The 24,073-nt window shown below is 36.1% G+C and overlaps 5 pseudogenes; all 5 read right to left on the bottom strand.

The window, feature by feature from the left end:
• Positions 1–2,863: 2,863 nt before the first annotated feature.
• Positions 2,864–2,982, bottom strand: LOC148506126 (5S ribosomal RNA; annotated as a pseudogene).
• A 4,935-nt stretch (positions 2,983–7,917) lies between these two features.
• LOC148506125 (5S ribosomal RNA) lies at positions 7,918–8,036 on the bottom strand (annotated as a pseudogene).
• A 4,934-nt stretch (positions 8,037–12,970) lies between these two features.
• On the bottom strand, positions 12,971–13,089 carry LOC148506124 (5S ribosomal RNA; annotated as a pseudogene).
• A 4,935-nt stretch (positions 13,090–18,024) lies between these two features.
• LOC148506123 (5S ribosomal RNA) lies at positions 18,025–18,143 on the bottom strand (annotated as a pseudogene).
• Positions 18,144–23,074: 4,931 nt separating this feature from the next.
• On the bottom strand, positions 23,075–23,193 carry LOC148506122 (5S ribosomal RNA; annotated as a pseudogene).
• Positions 23,194–24,073: the final 880 nt, after the last annotated feature.

Raw genomic sequence — 24,073 nt, 5'->3', positions numbered from 1 at the left:
TATTGCTTATTTCATTTTCACATAAATCCTTTTTAACCATGTCGTAAAACACGCTTATATAATTTCCTTTGGACTCTAAAGGGTAGTAAGTAGATTTCCCTTTTAGTCTGGATTTTGAAAGGGATTCGTTATAATTTCTCATAGGTGCTGATTCCTTCCTTAAAAAATGTCTTTTCAAAGTTAGGTTACGTACATATTTGTTTAAATCACTGAAGGTGTCAAACTTGTTCATATTACTAGTGGGAGCAAAGTTCAAACCTTTACTGAGCAAAGAGATCTCTGATTTACTTAGATTGTGTTTAGATAAGTTAAAAATGCCTTTCTTAAGAGGGTCCACTACAGGTGTCGCCTTTTTGTATTTCTTCCTCCGGCCTCCCTGTATTCCTCTTCTCCGTACATTCTTTTTAAGGGGGAGGCTGTCCTTATAGTTTCCCTGAAAGTGGTTTTTTTGTTGCTCGTTAAAAGATCCTGTCCTGGGGATAAAAAAATCACTGTCGCTGTTGGAATCTAAACATTGTAGAGTAGTAAATCTATTTTTCATGTGACTTGTTCTGGGTCTGGAGGTGAGTTCATTTGCCTGTTCTCTCCTACGATCAAATCTTCTTCTAGGGACTGTAGTCCAACTTTGTCCTTCATCTACTTGCAATTTTCTAGATGCCCTTTCTTGTCCATAAAATCTACTCCAATTCTTAATTCTATTCTGCTCATAGTCTTTTTTGTCTCTGATGAATTTTCTTTCCTTGCTCTGCATGACCATTTCTTCCACCTTTTCCACTTTTTTAGTTAAAACTTTTTCATTAATCTTGTATTCCTCTTTTTCTTTAGATTCTTCCATTACCACTACCATATTTGAAATATCTTTTTCCAAATTGGACAATACAATCTTTTTTCTTCTATTATCAATTTCATTAAATCCAAAGAGCACTTATGCAGAATGCTATCCCGACTTTTTAGGAAGTCCGGATTTTCCATGCCAAACGTGGGATTTTTTAGGAGTCTTAAGCCCCTGGGAATTCTATTCACAGATATATAGTGCTCTAATCCTCTAACATCCCACCATGCCTTTATTTCTTTTGTCAGCATTTTCTCCATCTCCCAAAACATATTATCCATGTTTTCTATGGGAGCTTTTTTATAAGGTGAATTCCATTCATTAAAATTTTTTTGACAAAAATCACTTCTCTTATTAATACGATCTCTATTTCTAAACATAATTTTGAATGTGTAGGCCGCCTCAGCCCAAAACATATCAAAAAATAGTGTAAAGAAAAATAGGTGGGTATGGTGCCAAAATATAATATCTTTATAAGTGATGTATCTTATGATACTAAATACAATTGTGTCAACCCAACCCAGTGTTAATAGGCATCAGCTCAAAGTCAAATAAATAATACTGGTAAAAGTATTAGAAAATGTATAGAAAAATAAAATGACTACAGAGCGACTGGTTTACCAAAGTGCATTAATCCTTAATAAAATTAAATAAAGCTCACAATGTGATAAAAAATGAAAGTGCCAGTGCTTATAAATAAATAATTCAACAATTTAATAAGTACACAAAATACATAGAAATAGATAAAAACGTATACATATAAAACACAATAGACCCTTTTAAGACCGGTGGATAAAATCAGAGGAAAAGGTCTAAAAAAACTCAGCATATAATATTCACTTTAAAAAAGAAACTTGTCTTTTTAAGAGAATAAATAAGTTAATAGCTTATATGAGGAAAGTGGAAAGTATTTTGCTCATTCATTGGTTCAAGAGGCAAGGCTGATTCACTCCCAATGCGTTTCATCCTGGGGACTTCATCAAGGGGATACTGTTATGGTGGGGCCCTCTCCCTTTTATACCCCCACCTTAATTCATCAGAGATTAGACAAGCGCATCACTTCCTGTTTGGCACATGCACTAATATTGATCAAAATAGTAAATTGACATAGGATGGATAAGTGCCACTGCAACTCAATTCCATTGCATTATATCTATTTATATTTTATATTTTAAAAACAATAAATCTTCACATAACAAAAGGGCAAAGTCCGTCTTCTCTCTATCACTTCCGCCCTTAATTAGTACATCACATCTGGTATCTTGCCGCTCTCTTTCAGGACCCGGATAGGTTGAAACATCACACCTCCGTCCTGGAGGCAGCGTCATCGACGTCCATCACATCCACTCTTCTCGCGGTGTCAGCTCCCTTCCGCCCACAATCAGGTCTTCCGTTCCTCCGTCCTGGGGGCAGCGTCCACATCCATCACATCCGCCCTTCTCCTGCCCGTTCTCGCGATGGCTGCTGTCTTGCTTCCGCCCTCCGCATCACCATAACTCCGCAAGCAGGCCTTCTGTTTCTATGGGGACATAAGTAGCGTCATCCAGATTCTAACGTACTCCTGGCATAAACGTTAGATGAATCACTTCCGCCCATACTCTCAACGTTATGTAAGATTATTAAAAAACACATGTTAGACTTTAAGTTATATTAAAAAACAATTCTCAGCCCACATATTGCTATTTGATAAAAAATAATTTGGAATCTAAAATCACATAACAACTTATCATAATTCATCAATGCGGCAACATGATCAAACCCATTAGACATATGAAAAATTGTATATGATTTTTTAGTAGTTTTTTTCATAATAGAGGGAATTGATAAAAAGTTCAAATAGATAGTTCTTCGTATAAGGACTCCAACATTTTTAACATATTTGTAATCCTCATTACAGTTTTGCAAGTACACTTATGTGTGTCACATATTATTTGCTGGCTCAGTGTTCAAGGATTCTTTCAGTTCCATATGTTCTTTCGACTTCAATCTTCATTGCTCATGTTCCCATCAGGAAATTGTCACCTACTGGAATCTCTGCAGCACCTGGTATTCCCAGGAGGTCTCCCATCCCAGTACTAACCAGGCCCACGGGTGCTTAGCTTCCAAGATCAGATGGTATTGGGCATACATCCAGTGGTATGGCTGCAATGAAGAAAGGTGACAATCTCTCGTCAATCTACCATACCTGATCTTCTCAATTAGGTCACCCTCCAAGGTACTGATCAGGCCCTCAACCATTACCAATATTGGATCAACTGTGTGGTATATTGGTAGATGGAAAATTACCACTACAAGAATGGAGCAATCTCATAGTATTCATTGAATCCCTTTGGTGTCAAAGTGTCCAGTTCAAATAACCAGTACATTTCGCGCCTTGAAAGAAGGTTTCCAAGGTCTCCTCCTCTTTCCCCTAATTTGACATGTTCAATGGCCTTGAATGTTATATCTTCCGGATTGGAATTATGTACTAGGGAAAAATGCTTGTAGACCGCATGTCCTTCTATTTTATTACGTATGTTGCGGGTATGTTCCTGGATCCTTATTTCCAATAGTCTTTTACTTTTGCCCACGTATTTGAGGCCACAGGTGCATTCCAGTAAGTAAATAACCAAAGTGGAGTTACAGTTCATAAAGTCTTTTATTTTGAACTCCTTTGACCCCTCTGAGTTTGTAAAAGTTTTTCTTTTAGGGTGAACAAACCTACAAATATTGCAATGGCCGCACTTATAGCTACCATTGCATTTAAGCATGTTAGATGTCACTGTAGTTTTCTTTTCTGGCAACATGCTTGGTGCTATTAGATCTTTTACATTTTTGGAATTCCTATAAACAATTTGTGGTTTTGGTGGTAGGATGTTTTGTAATACTGGGTCCATTAAAAGAATGTTCCAATTCTTATTGAATGCTTTTCTAATTTGACCCTCATGACCATTAAATGAAGTAACGAAAGGTATTTTCTCTGGTTTACCTGATACTTCCACCTTGTATTTAAGGAGTTCTGGTCTGTTCAACGATTTAGTTTTTTGAAGTGCAGTAGCAAAGAATCGTCTCTGGGTATTCCTTTTCTCTGAATCTTCCTGTATATATTTCAAGTTGTTCCTCACACGTCTTATTGTCACTACAATTACATCTTATTCTGTGGAATTGAGAGTAAGGAATATTCCTCTTCCATTTATCAAAATGGCAACTCTTAAAATGCAGGTAGCTATTAGCATCCACGGTTTTAATAAAGTTCTTAGTACACATGCCACCAATGATAGTACCAAATCCAAAAATTCTATTTTAGTAGTGTTAAAATTAGACGTGAAATTAAGATTCATGTTGTTGTTTGAAATATGAATTAAAAATTGGTTAAAACTTGCCTCTATGCCTTCCCAAATAATCAATATATCGTCAATATATCTTTTATACAAAAATAGGTTCGTCCTAAATGGGTTGTTGGTATAAATGTAACAATTCTCCCAACATCCCATAAACAAATTTGCAAAGCTTGGTGCAAAAGTGGTGCCCATAGCCGTGCCGCATATTTGACGATAAATTTGATTAAAAAACTTAAAATAATTGTGGTTAAGTATAAAACACATAAGATCACATAAGAATTCTCTTTGTAAAACATCCATAGTACCATCCAACTCAAGGATTCCCTTGCTGCATTTATACCTTTTGTGTGCTCTATACATGTGTAGAGGGATTGCACATCTATGGTTGATCAGTTATAACTCTGTTTCCACTGGACTCCCTCTAGACACTGCAACATATTCGTGATATCTTTAAGGTAAGATTCTAATTTGATTACATATTTTTGAAGAAAAAGGTCCACAAATTTAAATAAATTAGAAGTCAGTGAATCAATACCCGCTATAATAGGCCTGCCCGGGGGTTCTGTTAGCGATTTATGTATCTTGGGCAAAAAATAAAATATAGGGATTCGAGGGTTAGTATTCATCAGAAATTGGAATTCCTCTTTGTTGATGATGTTGTTATGCAGACCATGTACCAAAAAGGTCCTTAATTCATCTATGTAATTGTTAACTGGATCATTATCCAGCTTCTCGTATGAATTCACATCATCCAATAGTCTATGGGCTTCTTTGAGATAATAATCATAGTCCATAATGACTAACCCTCCCCCTTTGTCAGCCGGTTTTATCACTAAATCTCTGTTCTCTTTGAGATTCTTCAAGGCTTCTTTTTCCCTATTATTTAAATTCTGTTTCTTAATCTTGCTTATTTCATTTTCACATAAATCCTTTTTAACCATGTCGTAAAACACGCTTATATAATTTCCTTTGGACTCTAAAGGGTAGTAAGTAGATTTCCCTTTTAGTCTGGATTTTGAAAGGGATTCGTTATAATTTCTCATAGGTGCCGATTGCTTCCTTAAAAAATGTCTTTTCAAAGTTAGGTTACGTACATATTTGTTTAAATCACTGAAGGTGTCAAACTTGTTCATATTACTAGTGGGAGCAAAGTTCAAACCTTTACTGAGCAAAGAGATCTCTGATTTACTTAGATTGTGTTTAGATAAGTTAAAAATGCCTTTCTTAAGAGGGTCCACTACAGGTGTCGCCTTTTTGTATTTCTTCCTCCGGCCTCCCTGTATTCCTCTTCTCCGTACATTCTTTTTAAGGGGGAGGCTGTCCTTATAGTTTCCCTGAAAGTGGTTTTTTTGTTGCTCGTTAAAAGATCCTGTCCTGGGGATAAAAAAATCACTGTCGCTGTTGGAATCTAAACATTGTAGAGTAGTAAATCTATTTTTCATGTGACTTGTTCTGGGTCTGGAGGTGAGTTCATTTGGCTGTTCTCTCCTATGATCAAATCTTCTTCTAGGGACTGTAGTCCAACTTTGTCCTTCATCTACTTGCAATTTTCTAGATGCCCTTTCTTGTCCATAAAATCTACTCCAATTCTTAATTCTATTCTGCTCATAGTCTTTTTTGTCTCTGATGAATTTTCTTTCCTTGCTCTGCATGACCATTTCTTCCACCTTTTCCTCTTTTTTAGTTAAAACTTTTTCATTAATCTTGTATTCCTCTTTTTCTTTAGATTCTTCCATTACCACTACCATATTTGAAATATCTTTTTCCAAATTGGACAATACAATCTTTTTTTCTTCTATTATCAATTTCATTAAATCCAAAGAGCACTTATGCAGAATGCTATCCCGACTTTTTAGGAAGTCCGGATTTTCCATGCCAAACGTGGGATTTTTTAGGAGTCTTAAGCCCCTGGGAATTCTATTCACAGATATATAGTACTCTAATCCTCTAACATCCCACCATGCCTTTATTTCTTTTGTCAGCATTTTCTCCATCTCCCAAAACATATTATCCATGTTTTCTATGGGAGCTTTTTTATAAGGTGAATTCCATTCATTAAAATTTTTTTGACAAAAATCACTTCTCTTATTAATACGATCTCTATTTCTAAACATAATTTTGAATGTGTAGGCCGCCTCAGCCCAAAACATATCAAAAAATAGTGTAAAGAAAAATAGGTGGGTATGGCGCCAAAATATAATATCTTTATAAGTGATGTATCTTATGATACTAAATACAATTGTGTTAACCCAACCCAGTGTTAATAGGCATCAGCTCAAAGTCAAATAAATAATACTGGTAAAAGTATTAGAAAATGTATAGAAAAATAAAATGACTACAGAGTGACTGGTTTACCAAAGTGCATTAATCCTTAATAAAATTAAATAAAGCTCACAATGTGATAAAAAATGAAAGTGCCAGTGCTTATAAATAAATAATTCAACAATTTAATAAGTACACAAAATACATAGAAATAGATAAAAACGTATACATATAAAACACAATAGACCCTTTTAAGACCGGTGGATAAAATCAGAGGAAAAGGTCTAAAAAAACTCAGCATATAATATTCACTTTAAAAAAGAAACTTGTCTTTTTAAGAGAATAAATAAGTTAATAGCTTATATGAGGAAAGTGGAAAGTATTTTGCTCATTTATTGGTTCAAGAGGCAAGGCTGATTCACTCCCAATGCGTTTCATCCTGGGGACTTCATCAAGGGGATACTGTTATGGTGGGGCCCTCTCCCTTTTATACCCCCACCTTAATTCATCAGAGATTAGACAAGCGCATCACTTCCTGTTTGGCACATGCACTAATATTGATCAAAATAGTAAATTGACATAGGATGGATAAGTGCCACTGCAACTCAATTCCATTGCATTATATCTATTTATATTTTATATTTTAAAAACAATAAATCTTCACATAACAAAAGGACAAAGTCCGTCTTCTCTCTATCACTTCCGCCCTTAATTAGTACATCACATCTGGTATCTTGCCGCTCTCTTTCAGGACCCGGATAGGTTGAAACATCACACCTCCGTCCTGGAGGCAGCGTCATCGACTTCCATCACATCCACTCTTCTCGCGGTGTCAGCTCCCTTCCGCCCACAATCAGGTCTTCCGTTCCTCCGTCCTGGGGGCAGCGTCCACATCCATCACATCCGCCCTTCTCCTACCCGTTCTCGCGATGGCTGCTGTCTTGCTTCCGCCCTCTGCATCACCATAACTCCGCAAGCAGGCCTTCTGTTTCTATGGGGACATAAGTAGCGTCATCCAGATTCTAACGTACTCCTGGCATAAACGTTAGATGAATCACTTCCGCCCATACTCTCAACGTTATCTAAGATTATTAAAAAACACATGTTAGACTTTTAGTTATATTAAAAAACAATTCTCAGCCCACATATTGCTATTTGATAAAAAATAATTTGGAATCTAAAATCACATAATAACTTATCATAATTCATCAATGCGGCAACATGATCAAACCCATTAGACATATGAAAAATTGTATATGATTTTTTTGTAGTTTTTTTCACAATAGAGGGAATTGATAAAAAGTTCAAATAGATAGTTCTTCGTATAAGGACTCCAACATTTTTAACATATTTGTAATCCTCATTACAGTTTTGCAAGTACACTTATGTGTGTCACATATTATTTGCTGGCTCAGTGTTCAAGGATTCTTTCAGTTCCATATGTTCTTTGGACTTCAATCTTCATTGCTCATGTTCCCATCAGGAAATTGTCACCTACTGGAATCTCTGCAGCACCTGGTATTCCCAGGAGGTCTCCCATCCCAGTACTAACCAGGCCCACGGGTGCTTAGCTTCCAAGATCAGATGGTATTGGGCATACATCCAGTGGTATGGCTGCAATGAAGAAAGGTGACAATCTCTCGTCAATCTACCATACCTGATCTTCTCAATTAGGTCACCCTCCAAGGTACTGATCAGGCCCTCAACCATTACCAATATTGGATCAACTGTGTGGTATATTGGTAGATGGAAAATTACCACTACAAGAATGGAGCAATCTCATAGTATTCATTGAATCCCTTTGGTGTCAAAGTGTCCAGTTCAAATAACCAGTACATTTCGCGCCTTGAAAGAAGGTTTCCAAGGTCTCCTCCTCTTTCCCCTAATTTGACATGTTCAATGGCCTTGAATGTTATATCTTCCGGATTGGAATTATGTACTAGGGAAAAATGCTTGTAGACCGCATGTCCTTCTATTTTATTACGTATGTTGCGGGTATGTTCCTGGATCCTTATTTCCAATAGTCTTTTAGTTTTGCCCACGTATTTGAGGCCACAGGTGCATTCCAGTAAGTAAATAACCAAAGTGGAGTTACAGTTCATAAAGTCTTTTATTTTGAACTCCTTTGACCCCTCTGAGTTTGAAAAAGTTTTTCTTTTAGGGTGAACAAACCTACAAATATTGCAATGGCCGCACTTATAGCTACCATTGCATTTAAGCGTGTTAGATGTCACTGTAGTTTTCTTTTCCAGAAACAAGCTTGGTGCTATTAGATCTTTTACATTTTTGGAATTCCTATAAACAATTTGTGGTTTTGGTGGTAGGATGTTTTGTAATACTGGGTCCATTAAAAGAATGTTCCAATTCTTATTGAATGCTTTTCTAATTTGATCCTCATGACCATTAAATGAAGTAACGAAAGGTATTTTCTCTGGTTTACCTGATACTTCCACCTTGTATTTAAGGAGTTCTGGTCTGTTCAACGATTTAGTTTTTTGAAGTGCAGTAGCAAAGAATCGTCTCTGGGTATTCCTTTTCTCTGAATCTTCCTGTATATATTTCAAGTTGTTCCTCACACGTCTTATTGTCACTACAATTACATCTTATTCTGTGGAATTGAGAGTAAGGAATATTCCTCTTCCATTTATCAAAATGGCAACTCTTAAAATGCAGGTAGCTATTAGCATCCACGGTTTTAATAAAGTTCTTAGTACAGATGCCACCAATGATAGTACCAAATCCAAAAATTCTATTTTAGTAGTGTTAAAATTAGACGTGAATTTAAGATTCATGTTGTTGTTTGAAATATGAATTAAAAATTGGTTAAAACTTGCCTCTATGCCTTCCCAAATAATCAATATATCGTCAATATATCTTTTATACAAAAATAGGTTCGTCCTAAATGGGTTGTTGGTATAAATGTAACAATTCTCCCAACATCCCATAAACAAATTTGCAAAGCTTAGTGCAAAAGTGGTGCCCATAGCCGTGCCGCATATTTGACGATAAATTTGATTTAAAAACTTAAAATAATTGTGGTTAAGTATAAAACACATAAGATCACATAAGAATTCTCTTTGTAAAACATCCATAGTACCATCCAACTCAAGGATTCCCTTGCTGCATTTATACCTTTTGTGTGCTCTATACATGTGTAGAGGGATTGCACATCTATGGTTGATCAGTTATAACTCTGTTTCCACTGGACTCCCTCTAGACACTGCAACATATTCGTGATATCTTTAAGGTAAGATTCTAATTTGATTACATATTTTTGAAGAAAAAGGTCCACAAATTTAGATAAATTAGAAGTCAGTGAATCAATACCCGCTATAATAGGCCTGCCCGGGGGTTCTGTTAGCGATTTATGTATCTTGGGCAAAAAATAAAATATAGGGATTCGAGGGTTAGTATTCATCAGAAATTGGAATTCCTCTTTGTTGATGATGTTGTTATGCAGACCATGTACCAAAATGGTCCTTAATTCATCTATGTAATTGTTAACTGGATCATTATCCAGCTTCTCGTATGAATTCACATCATCCAATAGTCTATGGGCTTCTTTGAGATAATAATCATAGTCCATAATGACTAACCCTCCCCCTTTGTCAGCCGGTTTTATCACTAAATCTCTGTTCTCTTTGAGATTCTTCAAGGCTTCTTTTTCCCTATTATTTAAATTCTGTTTCTTAATATTGCTTATTTCATTTTCACATAAATCCTTTTTAACCATGTCGTAAAACACGCTTATATAATTTCCTTTGGACTCTAAAGGGTAGTAAGTAGATTTCCCTTTTAGTCTGGATTTTGAAAGGGATTCGTTATAATTTCTCATAGGTGCTGATTCCTTCCTTAAAAAATGTCTTTTCAAAGTTAGGTTACGTACATATTTGTTTAAATCACTGAAGGTGTCAAACTTGTTCATATTACTAGTGGGAGCAAAGTTCAAACCTTTACTGAGCAAAGAGATCTCTGATTTACTTAGATTGTGTTTAGATAAGTTAAAAATGCCTTTCTTAAGAGGGTCCACTACAGGTGTCGCCTTTTTGTATTTCTTCCTCCGGCCTCCCTGTATTCCTCTTCTCCGTACATTCTTTTTAAGGGGGAGGCTGTCCTTATAGTTTCCCTGAAAGTGGTTTTTTTGTTGCTCGTTAAAAGATCCTGTCCTGGGGATAAAAAAATCACTGTCGCTGTTGGAATCTAAACATTGTAGAGTAGTAAATCTATTTTTCATGTGACTTGTTCTGGGTCTGGAGGTGAGTTCATTTGCCTGTTCTCTCCTACGATCAAATCTTCTTCTAGGGACTGTAGTCCAACTTTGTCCTTCATCTACTTGCAATTTTCTAGATGCCCTTTCTTGTCCATAAAATCTACTCCAATTCTTAATTCTATTCTGCTCATAGTCTTTTTTGTCTCTGATGAATTTTCTTTCCTTGCTCTGCATGACCATTTCTTCCACCTTTTCCACTTTTTTAGTTAAAACTTTTTCATTAATCTTGTATTCCTCTTTTTCTTTAGATTCTTCCATTACCACTACCATATTTGAAATATCTTTTTCCAAATTGGACAATACAATCTTTTTTCTTCTATTATCAATTTCATTAAATCCAAAGAGCACTTATGCAGAATGCTATCCCGACTTTTTAGGAAGTCCGGATTTTCCATGCCAAACGTGGGATTTTTTAGGAGTCTTAAGCCCCTGGGAATTCTATTCACAGATATATAGTGCTCTAATCCTCTAACATCCCACCATGCCTTTATTTCTTTTGTCAGCATTTTCTCCATCTCCCAAAACATATTATCCATGTTTTCTATGGGAGCTTTTTTATAAGGTGAATTCCATTCATTAAAATTTTTTTGACAAAAATCACTTCTCTTATTAATACGATCTCTATTTCTAAACATAATTTTGAATGTGTAGGCCGCCTCAGCCCAAAACATATCAAAAAATAGTGTAAAGAAAAATAGGTGGGTATGGTGCCAAAATATAATATCTTTATAAGTGATGTATCTTATGATACTAAATACAATTGTGTCAACCCAACCCAGTGTTAATAGGCATCAGCTCAAAGTCAAATAAATAATACTGGTAAAAGTATTAGAAAATGTATAGAAAAATAAAATGACTACAGAGCGACTGGTTTACCAAAGTGCATTAATCCTTAATAAAATTAAATAAAGCTCACAATGTGATAAAAAATGAAAGTGCCAGTGCTTATAAATAAATAATTCAACAATTTAATAAGTACACAAAATACATAGAAATAGATAAAAACGTATACATATAAAACACAATAGACCCTTTTAAGACCGGTGGATAAAATCAGAGGAAAAGGTCTAAAAAAACTCAGCATATAATATTCACTTTAAAAAAGAAACTTGTCTTTTTAAGAGAATAAATAAGTTAATAGCTTATATGAGGAAAGTGGAAAGTATTTTGCTCATTCATTGGTTCAAGAGGCAAGGCTGATTCACTCCCAATGCGTTTCATCCTGGGGACTTCATCAAGGGGATACTGTTATGGTGGGGCCCTCTCCCTTTTATACCCCCACCTTAATTCATCAGAGATTAGACAAGCGCATCACTTCCTGTTTGGCACATGCACTAATATTGATCAAAATAGTAAATTGACATAGGATGGATAAGTGCCACTGCAACTCAATTCCATTGCATTATATCTATTTATATTTTATATTTTAAAAACAATAAATCTTCACATAACAAAAGGGCAAAGTCCGTCTTCTCTCTATCACTTCCGCCCTTAATTAGTACATCACATCTGGTATCTTGCCGCTCTCTTTCAGGACCCGGATAGGTTGAAACATCACACCTCCGTCCTGGAGGCAGCGTCATCGACGTCCATCACATCCACTCTTCTCGCGGTGTCAGCTCCCTTCTGCCCACAATCAGGTCTTCCGTTCCTCCGTCCTGGGGGCAGCGTCCACATCCATCACATCCGCCCTTCTCCTGCCCGTTCTCGCGATGGCTGCTGTCTTGCTTCCGCCCTCCGCATCACCATAACTCCGCAAGCAGGCCTTCTGTTTCTATGGGGACATAAGTAGCGTCATCCAGATTCTAACGTACTCCTGGCATAAACGTTAGATGAATCACTTCCGCCCATACTCTCAACGTTATGTAAGATTATTAAAAAACACATGTTAGACTTTAAGTTATATTAAAAAACAATTCTCAGCCCACATATTGCTATTTGATAAAAAATAATTTGGAATCTAAAATCACATAACAACTTATCATAATTCATCAATGCGGCAACATGATCAAACCCATTAGACATATGAAAAATTGTATATGATTTTTTAGTAGTTTTTTTCATAATAGAGGGAATTGATAAAAAGTTCAAATAGATAGTTCTTCGTATAAGGACTCCAACATTTTTAACATATTTGTAATCCTCATTACAGTTTTGCAAGTACACTTATGTGTGTCACATATTATTTGCTGGCTCAGTGTTCAAGGATTCTTTCAGTTCCATATGTTCTTTCGACTTCAATCTTCATTGCTCATGTTCCCATCAGGAAATTGTCACCTACTGGAATCTCTGCAGCACCTGGTATTCCCAGGAGGTCTCCCATCCCAGTACTAACCAGGCCCACGGGTGCTTAGCTTCCAAGATCAGATGGTATTGGGCATACATCCAGTGGTATGGCTGCAATGAAGAAAGGTGACAATCTCTCGTCAATCTACCATACCTGATCTTCTCAATTAGGTCACCCTCCAAGGTACTGATCAGGCCCTCAACCATTACCAATATTGGATCAACTGTGTGGTATATTGGTAGATGGAAAATTACCACTACAAGAATGGAGCAATCTCATAGTATTCATTGAATCCCTTTGGTGTCAAAGTGTCCAGTTCAAATAACCAGTACATTTCGCGCCTTGAAAGAAGGTTTCCAAGGTCTCCTCCTCTTTCCCCTAATTTGACATGTTCAATGGCCTTGAATGTTATATCTTCCGGATTGGAATTATGTACTAGGGAAAAATGCTTGTAGACCGCATGTCCTTCTATTTTATTACGTATGTTGCGGGTATGTTCCTGGATCCTTATTTCCAATAGTCTTTTACTTTTGCCCACGTATTTGAGGCCACAGGTGCATTCCAGTAAGTAAATAACCAAAGTGGAGTTACAGTTCATAAAGTCTTTTATTTTGAACTCCTTTGACCCCTCTGAGTTTGTAAAAGTTTTTCTTTTAGGGTGAACAAACCTACAAATATTGCAATGGCCGCACTTATAGCTACCATTGCATTTAAGCATGTTAGATGTCACTGTAGTTTTCTTTTCTGGCAACATGCTTGGTGCTATTAGATCTTTTACATTTTTGGAATTCCTATAAACAATTTGTGGTTTTGGTGGTAGGATGTTTTGTAATACTGGGTCCATTAAAAGAATGTTCCAATTCTTATTGAATGCTTTTCTAATTTGACCCTCATGACCATTAAATGAAGTAACGAAAGGTATTTTCTCTGGTTTACCTGATACTTCCACCTTGTATTTAAGGAGTTCTGGTCTGTTCAACGATTTAGTTTTTTGAAGTGCAGTAGCAAAGAATCGTCTCTGGGTATTCCTTTTCTCTGAATCTTCCTGTATATATTTCAAGTTGTTCCTCACACGTCTTATTGTCACTACAATTACATCTTATTCTGTGGAATTGAGAGTAAGGAATATTCCTCTTCCATTTATCAAAATGGCAACTCTTAAAATGCAGGTAGCTATTAGCATCCACGGTTTTAATAAAGTTCTTAGTACACATGCCACCAATGATAGTACCAAATCCAAAAATTCTATTTTAGTAGTGTTAAAATTAGACGTGAAATTAAGATTCATGTTGTTGTTTGAAATATGAATTAAAAATTGGTTAAAACTTGCCTCTATGCCTTCCCAAATAATCAATATATCGTCAATATATCTTTTATACAAAAATAGGTTCGTCCTAAATGGGTTGTTGGTATAAATGTAACAATTCTCCCAACATCCCATAAACAAATTTGCAAAGCTTGGTGCAAAAGTGGTGCCCATAGCCGTGCCGCATATTTGACGATAAATTTGATTAAAAAACTTAAAATAATTGTGGTTAAGTATAAAACACATAAGATCACATAAGAATTCTCTTTGTAAAACATCCATAGTACCATCCAACTCAAGGATTCCCTTGCTGCATTTATACCTTTTGTGTGCTCTATACATGTGTAGAGGGATTGCACATCTATGGTTGATCAGTTATAACTCTGTTTCCACTGGACTCCCTCTAGACACTGCAACATATTCGTGATATCTTTAAGGTAAGATTCTAATTTGATTACATATTTTTGAAGAAAAAGGTCCACAAATTTAAATAAATTAGAAGTCAGTGAATCAATACCCGCTATAATAGGCCTGCCCGGGGGTTCTGTTAGCGATTTATGTATCTTGGGCAAAAAATAAAATATAGGGATTCGAGGGTTAGTATTCATCAGAAATTGGAATTCCTCTTTGTTGATGATGTTGTTATGCAGACCATGTACCAAAAAGGTCCTTAATTCATCTATGTAATTGTTAACTGGATCATTATCCAGCTTCTCGTATGAATTCACATCATCCAATAGTCTATGGGCTTCTTTGAGATAATAATCATAGTCCATAATGACTAACCCTCCCCCTTTGTCAGCCGGTTTTATCACTAAATCTCTGTTCTCTTTGAGATTCTTCAAGGCTTCTTTTTCCCTATTATTTAAATTCTGTTTCTTAATCTTGCTTATTTCATTTTCACATAAATCCTTTTTAACCATGTCGTAAAACACGCTTATATAATTTCCTTTGGACTCTAAAGGGTAGTAAGTAGATTTCCCTTTTAGTCTGGATTTTGAAAGGGATTCGTTATAATTTCTCATAGGTGCCGATTGCTTCCTTAAAAAATGTCTTTTCAAAGTTAGGTTACGTACATATTTGTTTAAATCACTGAAGGTGTCAAACTTGTTCATATTACTAGTGGGAGCAAAGTTCAAACCTTTACTGAGCAAAGAGATCTCTGATTTACTTAGATTGTGTTTAGATAAGTTAAAAATGCCTTTCTTAAGAGGGTCCACTAAAGGTGTCGCCTTTTTGTATTTCTTCCTCCTGCCTCCCCGTATTCCTCTTCTCCGTACATTCTTTTTAAGGGGGAGGCTGTCCTTATAGTTTCCCTGAAAGTGTTTTTTTTGTTGCTCGTTAAAAGATCCTGTCCTGGGGATAAAAAAATCACTGTCGCTGTTGGAATCTAAACATTGTAGAGTAGTAAATCTATTTTTCATGTGACTTGTTCTGGGTCTGGAGGTGAGTTCATTTGCCTGTTCTCTCCTACGATCAAATCTTCTTCTAGGGACTGTAGTCCAACTTTGTCCTTCATCTACTTGCAATTTTCTAGTTGCCCTTTCTTGTCCATAAAATCTACTCCAATTCTTAATTCTATTCTGCTCATAGTCTTTTTTGTCTCTGATGAATTTTCTTTCCTTGCTCTGCATGACCATTTCTTCCACCTTTTCCACTTTTTTAGTTAAAACTTTTTCATTAATCTTGTATTCCTCTTTTTCTTTAGATTCTTCCATTACCACTTCCATATTTGAAATATCTTTTTCCAAATTGGACAATACAATCTTTTTTTCTTCTATTATCAATCTCATTAAATCCAAAGAGCACTTATGCAGAATGCTATCCCGACTTTTTAGGAAGTCCGGATTTTCCATGCCAAACGTGGGATTTTTTAGGAGTCTTAAGCCCCTGGGAATTCTGTTCACAGATATATAGTGCTCTAATCCTCTAACATCCCACCATGCCTTTATTTCTTTTGTCAGCATTTTCTCCATCTCCCAAAACATATTATCCATGTTTTCTATGGGAGCTTTTTTATAAGGTGAATTCCATTCATTAAAATTTTTTTGACAAAAATCACTTCTCTTATTAATACGATCTCTATTTCTAAACATAATTTTGAATGTGTAGGCCGCCTCAGCCCAAAACATATCAAAAAATAGTGTAAAGAAAAATAGGTGGGTATGGCGCCAAAATATAATATCTTTATAAGTGATGTATCTTATGATACTAAATACAATTGTGTCAACCCAACCCAGTGTTAATAGGCATCAGCTCAAAGTCAAATAAATAATACTGGTAAAAGTATTAGAAAATTTATAGAAAAATAAAATGACTACAGAGCGACTGGTTTACCAAAGTGCATTAATCCTTAATAAAATTAAATAAAGCTCACAATGTGATAAAAAATGAAAGTGCCAGTGCTTATAAATAAATAATTCAACAATTTAATAAGTACACAAAATACATAGAAATAGATAAAAACGTATACATATAAAACACAATAGACCCTTTTAAGACCGGTGGATAAAATCAGAGGAAAAGGTCTAAAAAAACTCAGCATATAATATTCACTTTAAAAAAGAAACTTGTCTTTTTAAGAGAATAAATAAGTTAATAGCTTATATGAGGAAAGTGGAAAGTATTTTGCTCATTCATTGGTTCAAGAGGCAAGGCTGATTCACTCCCAATGCGTTTCATCCTGGGGACTTCATCAAGGGGATACTGTTATGGTGGGGCCCTCTCCCTTTTATACCCCCACCTTAATTCATCAGAGATTAGACAAGCGCATCACTTCCTGTTTGGCACATGCACTAATATTGATCAAAATAGTAAATTGACATAGGATGGATAAGTGCCACTGCAACTCAATTCCATTGCATTATACATATTTATATTTTATATTTTAAAAACAATAAATCTTCACATAACGAAAGGGCAAAGTCCGTCTTCTCTCTATCACTTCCGCCCTTAATTAGTACATCACATCTGGTATCTTGCCGCTCTCTTTCAGGACCCAGATAGGTTGAAACATCACACCTCCGTCGTGGAGGCAGCGTTATCGACTTCCGTCACATCCGCTCTTCTCGCGGTGTCAGCTCCCTTCCGCCCACAATCAGGTCTTCCGTTCCTCCGTCCTGGGGGCAGCGTCCACATCTGTCACATCCGCCCTTCTCCTGCCCGTTCTCGCGATGGCTGCTGTCTTGCTTCTGCCCTCCGCATCACCATAACTCCGCAAGCAGGCCTTCTGTTTCTATGGGCACATAAAAAGCGTCATCCAGATTCTAACGTACTCCTGGCATAAACGTTAGATGAATCACTTCTGCCCATACTCTCAATGTTATCTAAGATTATTAAAAAACACATGTTAGCCTTTAAGTTATATTAAAAAACAATTCTCAGCCCACATATTGCTATTTGATAAAAAATTATTTGGAATCTAAAATAACATAATAACTTATCATAATTCATCAATGCGGCAACATGATCATACCCCTTAGACATATGAAAAATTGTTTATGATTTTTTAGTCGTTTTTTTCATAATAGAGGGAATTGATAAAAAGTACAAATAGATAGTTCTTCGTATAAGGACTCCCACATTTTTAACATATTTGTAATCCTCATTACAGTTTTGCAAGTACACTTATGTGTGTCACATATTATTTGCTGGCTCAGTGTTCAAGGATTCTTTCAGTTCCATATGTTCTTTGGACTTCAATCTTCATTGCTCATGTTCCCATCAGGAAATTGTCACCTACTGGAATCTCTGCAGCACCTGGTATTCCCAGGAGATCTCCCATCCCCGTACTAACCAGGCCCACGGGTGCTTAGCTTCCAAGATCAGATGGTATTGGGCATACATCCAGTGGTATGGCTGCAATGAAGAAAGGTGACAATCTCTCATCAATCTACCATACCTGATCTTCTCAAGTAGGTCACCCTCCAAGGTACTGATCAGGCCCTCAACCATTACCAATATTGGATCAACTGTGTGGTATATTGGTAGATGGAAAATTACCACTACAAGAATGGAGCAATCTCATAGTATTCATTGAATCCCTTTGGTGTCAAAGTGTCCAGTTCAAATAACCAGTACATTTCGCGCCTTGAATGAAGGTTTCCAAGGTCTCCTCCTCTTTCCCCTAATTTGACATGTTCAATGGCCTTGAATGTAATATCTTCCGGATTGGAATTATGTACTAGGGAAAAATGCTTGGAGACCGCATGTCCTTCTATTTTATTACGTATGTTGCGGATATGTTCCTGGATCCTTATTTCCAATAGTCTTTTAGTTTTGCCCACGTATTTGAGTCCACAGGTGCATTCCAGTAAGTAAATAACCAAAGTGGAGTTACAGTTCATAAAGTCTTTTATTTTGAACTCCTTCGACCCCTCTGAGTTTGTAAAAGTTTTTCTTTTAGGGTGAACAAACCTACAAATATTGCAATGGCCGCACTTATAGCTACCATTGCATTTAAGCGTGTTAGATGTCACTGTAGTTTTCTTTTCTGGCAACATGCTTGGTGCCGATAGATCTTTTACATTTTTGGAATTCCTATAAACAATTTGTGATTTTGGTGGTAGGATGTTTCGTAATACTGGGTCCATTAAAAGAATGTTCCAATTCTTATTGAATGCTTTTCTAATTTGACCCTCATGACCATTAAATGAAGTAACGAAAGGTATTTTCTCCGGTTTACCTGATACTTCCACCTTGTATTTAAGGAGTTCTTGTCTATTCAACGATTTAGTTTTTTGAAGTGCAGTAGTAAGAATCGTCTCTGGGTATTCCTTTTCTCTGAATCTTCCTGTATATATTTCAAGTTGTTCCTCACACGTCTTATTGTCACTACAATTACGTCTTATTCTGTGGAATTGAGAGTAAGGAATATTCCTCTTCCATTTTTCCAAATGGCAACTCTTAAAATGCAGGTAGCTATTAGCATCCATGGTTTTAATAAAGTTCTTAGTACCGATGCCACCGATGATAGTACCAAATCCAAAAATTCTATTTTAGTAGTGTTAAAATTAGACGTGAATTTAAGATTCATGTTGTTGTTTGAAATATGAATTAAAAATTGGTTAAAACTTGCCTCTATGCCATCCCAAATAATCAATATATCGTCAATATATCTTTTATACAAAATTAGGTTAATCCTAAATGGGTTGTTGGTATAAACGTAACAATTCTCCCAACATCCCATAAACAAATTTGCGATGCTTGGTGCAAAAGTGGTGCCCATAGCCGAGCCACATATTTGACGATAAATTTGATTTAAAAACTTAAAATAATTGTGGTTAAGTATAAAACACATAAGATCACATAAGAATTCTCTTTGTAAAACATCCATAGTACCATCCAACTCAAGGATTCCCTTGCTGCATTTATACCTTTTGTGTGCTCTATACATGTGTAGAGGGATTGCACATCTATGGTTGATCAGTTATAACTCTGTTTCCACTGGACTCCCTCTAGACACTGCAACATATTCGTGGTATCTTTAAGGTAAGATTCTAATTTGATTACATATTTTTGAAGAAAAAGGTCCACAAATTTAGATAAATTAGAAGTCAGTGAATCAATACCCACTATAATAGGCCTGCCCGGGGGTTCTGTTAGCGATTTATGTATCTTGGGCAAAAAATAAAATATAGGGATTCGAGGGTTAGTATTCATCAGAAATTGGAATTCCTCTTTGTTGATGATGTTGTTATGCAGACCATGTACCAAAATGGTCCTTAATTCATCTATGTAATTGTTAACTGGATCATTATCCAGCTTCTCGTATGAATTCACATCATCCAATAGTCTATGGGCTTCTTTGAGATAATAATCATAGTCCATAATGACTAACCCTCCCCCTTTGTCAGCCGGTTTTATCACTAAATCTCTGTTCTCTTTGAGATTCTTCAAGGCTTCTTTTTCCCTATTATTTAAATTCTGTTTCTTAATCTTGCTTATTTCATTTTCACATAAATCCTTTTTAACCATGTCGTAAAACACGCTTATATAATTTCCTTTGGACTCTAAAGAGTAGTAAGTAGATTTCCCTTTTAGTCTGGATTTTGAAAGGGATTCGTTATAATTTCTCATAGGTGCCGATTCCTTCCTTAAAAAATGTCTTTTCAAAGTTAGGTTACGTACATATTTGTTTAAATCACTGAAGGTGTCAAACTTGTTCATATTACTAGTGGGAGCAAAGTTCAAACCTTTACTGAGCAAAGAGATCTCTGATTTACTTAGATTGTGTTTAGATAAGTTAAAAATGCCTTTCTTAAGAGGGTCCACTAAAGGTGTCGCCTTTTTGTATTTCTTCCTCCTGCCTCCCCGTATTCCTCTTCTCCGTACATTCTTTTTAAGGGGGAGGCTGTCCTTATAGTTTCCCTGAAAGTGGTTTTTTTGTTGCTCGTTAAAAGATCCTGTCCTGGGGATAAAAAATCACTGTCGCTGTTGGAATCTAAACATTGTAGAGTAGTAAATCTATTTTTCATGTGACTTGTTCTGGGTCTGGAGGTGAGTTCATTTGCCTGTTCTCTCCTACGATCAAATCTTCTTCTAGGGACTGTAGTCCAACTTTGTCCTTCATCTACTTGCAATTTTCTAGTTGCCCTTTCTTGTCCATAAAATCTACTCCAATTCTTAATTCTATTCTGCTCATAGTCTTTTTTGTCTCTGATGAATTTTCTTTCCTTGCTCTGCATGACCATTTCTTCCACCTTTTCCACTTTTTTAGTTAAAACTTTTTCATTAATCTTGTATTCCTCTTTTTCTTTAGATTCTTCCATTACCACTTCCATATTTGAAATATCTTTTTCCAAATTGGACAATACAATCTTTTTTTCTTCTATTATCAATCTCATTAAATCCAAAGAGCACTTATGCAGAATGCTATCCCGACTTTTTAGGAAGTCCGGATTTTCCATGCCAAACGTGGGATTTTTTAGGAGTCTTAAGCCCCTGGGAATTCTGTTCACAGATATATAGTGCTCTAATCCTCTAACATCCCACCATGCCTTTATTTCTTTTGTCAGCATTTTCTCCATCTCCCAAAACATATTATCCATGTTTTCTATGGGAGCTTTTTTATAAGGTGAATTCCATTCATTAAAATTTTTTTGACAAAAATCACTTCTCTTATTAATACGATCTCTATTTCTAAACATAATTTTGAATGTGTAGGCCGCCTCAGCCCAAAATATACCAAAAAATAGTGTAAAGAAAAATAGGTGGGTATGGCGCCAAAATATAATATCTTTATAAGTGATGTATCTTATGATACTAAATACAATTGTGTCAACCCAACCCAGTGTTAATAGGCATCAGCTCAAAGTCAAATAAATAATACTGGTAAAAGTATTAGAAAATTTATAGAAAAATAAAATGACTACAGAGCGACTGGTTTACCAAAGTGCATTAATCCTTAATAAAATTAAATAAAGCTCACAATGTGATAAAAAATGAAAGTGCCAGTGCTTATAAATAAATAATTCAACAATTTAATAAGTACACAAAATACATAGAAATAGATAAAAACGTATACATATAAAACACAATAGACCCTTTTAAGACCGGTGGATAAAATCAGAGGAAAAGGTCTAAAAAAACTCAGCATATAATATTCACTTTAAAAAAGAAACTTGTCTTTTTAAGAGAATAAATAAGTTAATAGCTTATATGAGGAAAGTGGAAAGTATTTTGCTCATTCATTGGTTCAAGAGGCAAGGCTGATTCACTCCCAATGCGTTTCGTCCTGGGGACTTCATCAAGGGGATACTGTTATGGTGGGGCCCTCTCCCTTTTATACCCCCACCTTAATTCATCAGAGATTAGACAAGCGCATCACTTCCTGTTTGGCACATGCACTAATATTGATCAAAATAGTAAATTGACATAGGATGGATAAGTGCCACTGCAACTCAATTCCATTGCATTATACATATTTATATTTTATATTTTAAAAACAATAAATCTTCACATAACGAAAGGGCAAAGTCCGTCTTCTCTCTATCACTTCCGCCCTTAATTAGTACATCACATCTGGTATCTTGCCGCTCTCTTTCAGGACCCGGATAGGTTGAAACATCACACCTCCGTCGTGGAGGCAGCGTTATCGACTTCCGTCACATCCGCTCTTCTCGCGGTGTCAGCTCCCTTCCGCCCACAATCAGATCTTCCGTTCCTCCGTCCTGGGGGCTGCGTCCACATCTGTCACATCCGCCCTTCTCCTGCCCGTTCTCGCGATGGCTGCTGTCTTACTTCCACCCTCCGCATCACCATAACTCTGCAAGCAGGCCTTCTGTTTCTATGGGGACATAAGTAGCGTCATCCAGATTCTAACGTACTCCTGGCATAAACGTTAGATGAATCACTTCCGCCCATACTCTCAACGTTATCTAAGATTATTAAAAAACACATGTTAGACTTTAAGTTATATTAAAAAACAATTCTCAGCCCACATATTGCTATTTGATAAAAAATAATTTGGAATCTAAAATCACATAATAACTTAACATAATTCATCAATGCGGCAACATGATCAAACCCATTAGACATATGAAAAATTGTATATGATATTTTAGTAGTTTTTTTCATAATAGAGGGAATTGATAAAAAGTTCAAATAGATAGTTCTTCGTATAAGGACTCCAACATTTTTAACATATTTAAATCCTCATTACAGTTTTGCAAGTACACTTATGTGTGTCACATATTATTTGCTGGCTCAGTGTTCAAGGATTCTTTCAGTTCCATATTTTTTTGGACTTCAATCTTCATTGCTCATGTTCCCATCAGGAAATTGTCACCTACTGGAATCTCTGCAGCACCTGGTATTCCCAGGAGGTCTCCCATCCCAGTACTAACCAGGCCCACGGGTGCTTAGCTTCCAAGATCAGATGGTATTGGGCATACATCCAGTGGTATGGCTGCAATGAAGAAAGGTGACAATCTCTCGTCAATCTACCATACCTGATCTTCTCAAGTAGGTCACCTTCCAAGGTACTGATCAGGCCCTCAACCATTACCAATATTGGATCAACTGTGTGGTATATTGGTAGATGGAAAATTACCACTACAAGAATGGAGCAATCTCATAGTATTCATTGAATCCCTTTGGTGTCAAAGTCTCCAGTTCAAATAACCAGTACATTTCGCGCCTTGAAAGAAGGTTTCCAAGGTCTCCTCCTCTTTCCCCTAATTTGACATGTTCAATGGCCTTGAATGTTATATCTTCTGGATTGGAATTATGTACTAGGGAAAAATGCTTGGAGACCAAATGTCCTTCTATTTTATTACGTATGTTGCTGATATGTTCCTGGATCCTTATTTCCTATAGTCTTTTAGTTTTGCCCACGTATTTGAGGCCACAGGTGCATTCCAGTAAGTAAATAACCAAAGTGGAGTTACAGTTCATAAAGTCTTTTATTTTGAACTCCTTCGACCCCTCTGAGTTTGTAAAAGTTTTTCTTTTAGGGTGAACAAACCTACAAATATTGCAATGGCCGCACTTATAGCTACCATTGCATTTAAGCATGTTAGATGTCACTGTAGTTTTTTTTTCTGGCAACATGCTTGGTGCTAATAGATCTTTTACATTTTTGGAATTCCTATAAACAATTTGTGGTTTTGGTGGTAGGATGTTTTGTAATACTGGGTCCATTAAAAGAATGTTCCAATTCTTATTGAATGCTTTTCTAATTTGACCCTCATGACCATTAAATGAAGTAACGGAAGGTATTTTCTCCGGTTTACCTGATACTTCCACCTTGTATTTAAGGAGTTCTGGTCTGTTCAACGATTTAGTTTTTTGAAGT

This window comes from Taudactylus pleione, unplaced genomic scaffold (genome assembly GCF_031769625.1).
Source record: "Taudactylus pleione unplaced genomic scaffold, aTauple2 ptg000423l, whole genome shotgun sequence".
NCBI classification, from domain to species: domain Eukaryota; kingdom Metazoa; phylum Chordata; class Amphibia; order Anura; family Myobatrachidae; genus Taudactylus; species Taudactylus pleione.
Note: the sequence above shows the minus strand (reverse complement) of the source record. Positions and strands in the feature narration are given on the sequence as shown.